This window comes from Penaeus monodon, chromosome 2 (genome assembly GCF_015228065.2).
Source record: "Penaeus monodon isolate SGIC_2016 chromosome 2, NSTDA_Pmon_1, whole genome shotgun sequence".
NCBI classification, from domain to species: Eukaryota; Metazoa; Arthropoda; class Malacostraca; order Decapoda; family Penaeidae; genus Penaeus; species Penaeus monodon.
Genome location: NC_051387.1, coordinates 60,172,842 through 60,175,341, shown reverse-complemented (window position 1 = coordinate 60,175,341; position 2,500 = coordinate 60,172,842).

Here is a 2,500-nt window from a genome sequence, read left to right as displayed (position 1 = left end):
TCCCTTTTTATCGGGAAACAGGGCAGGGGGCGGTGGAATCCCGGGAAGGGCAAGTGCGAAGGATGCGAAAAAATTGGGTTAGAAAAAACATTTGAGGAAAAGGAAATTATATATATTATATATATATATTATAATATATATATAATTATATAAATATATAATTATAATTTTAATATATACATATATAATAATTATTATATAAAAATATATTATATATTATATATTTTCCTTATATAATTATTATATTATATATATTTTAATAATAAACTATATTATAATATATTTATATATATTATATATGTAAATACCCACACACACACCAACACCACACACACACACACACAAAACACACACACAACACTAAAATAATATATATATAATATATATATATAATATTATATATATTCTTATATATATATATATAATACAACATTTTATATTATATATATATAAATTTTATATATATTATATATATATATAAATATATTATATATATATTATATATACATATACTTTTGTGATGCTGATTTTTGAGGATATTGGGATGGGGTGCCGTTGCTCCTTGCGGAAAAATATTGTGTGCTGTTTTGTGGTTGTGTAAAATTAAAATTATATTTATGCGGTATCTACTTATTGTGTGTTTTTTCGTGTATAAAAATAATATAACAATATATATATATAATATAAATATAATATAAAATATATAATATATATAATATATATATTATATTATATAATATATATACAAACAAATACATTATATGTATATATGTTATATGTATATCTGTTTTATATAAATTATATATATAATATATATATATATAATTTAAAAAAAATAAATTTTTTTTATATATATTTTTATATATATTTTAAAATTATATATTTTATATTTATTATAATAAATATAATATATTATTAATAATATATATATATATTAATATATATTACACATACATATGTGTATGTGAATAATAAGAATAATATGATTCAGTGATAATTGTAATTTTAAGAGTGCAATAACAACGCTGATCATAGAACAACAGTAATAAAAATAATAATGAAAATGACAAATAACTCCCCCCTGACAAAAACACAAATTTTTTTTTCACACTTCTCTAAATGGGGCCCGCATGCACACGCGAATATGCACTCAAAAATGCAAATCACACTCAAAACTTCTCATTTTACTGTGACGTCTGAGAGATAGCTATGACGTCACCAAAAAGAGAAACCCATTTTGTGATGCTGATTTTTGAGATATTGGGATGGGATGCCGTTGCTCCTTGCGGAAAAGTATTTGTTGTGCGTCTGTGTAAATTAACCTATATTTATGCAGGTGTCTATCTTAGTGTGTGCTTATGTGTACAAATATATATATATATATATATATATATATATATATTATATATATAATATAGTATATAAAATATATATATATATAAAACACACACACACACACACACACACACACACACACACACACACACACACACACACACACACACACACATATTTTCATTCAGATAACAGTGACTTCGTGAACTGCATCCTTTGCTTTCATTCATCACTTTTTTCTCCTTCCTGCATGTCTTCGTTTTCCTCTTCCTCTTTCTTTCTCATTATTTGCGTCTGGCTTCGTGTGGGTTTGGATGTAGGTCACTGTTTATGTCAGTGTAGCTTGCTTGTGTTTCCTTCTAGGCATGTGTGCGTGTGTGTGCTTGTATGTGTGTGTGTGTGGGGGGGGGGGGGGGTTAGTGTGTGTGGGGTGTGTGTGTGTGTGTGTGTGCATTTGTGTCTCTCTGTATTTCACTTTTCTTTTCACTTTGTTCGTTCCTTTTCTTTTTGCAATGTTGCAATGTTTCGTCTCTCTTAAATATATATATATATATATTTTTTTTTTTCATTCTCTGGTTAAAGTTTAGGATTTTTATTGCTCTTGCATCATCTAATTAGCAAAGATAAATTCTTTACTGATTTGAACATGATCTGTTTGGAAAATTATAAAAAGGAAAGATTTTTGCCTCTCTCTTTTTCTAAATCTCTCTCTCTTTTTATTCCTTTGTTTTTTTTTTTTTTCTCTTTTTTTATCATCTAAATTCCATCCGTTTCTTTTATTTCCTCCCCCTTTCTATCATAAATCATCTGTTTATCATTCTTCTTTTCACTCTTCCCCCTTTTTTTTTTTTTTTCTTCTCCCCTTTTTCCCCCCCTCCCTCTCCCCTTCTCTCTTCTCTCTCTCTCCCTCCTCTAACTCTCCCCTCTCTTTACTATTTTTTTCCTTTTCTCCTTTCTCTCTCTCTTTTTCTCCTTCCCCCTCCCTTTCCTCTTCCTCTGTCCTCCCCCCCCCCCCCCTTCTCCTCTCTCTCTTAAACAAGCACCCTTATAATACCAGATTCCATTTACAGAATGTATACCTGTTTGGGCGTTTCTCTTTTCCCCATTTCTTACTTTTTTTCTCTTTTGCCAAATTTTTTTCCCAACTTTCTCCCCTCAAAACTTT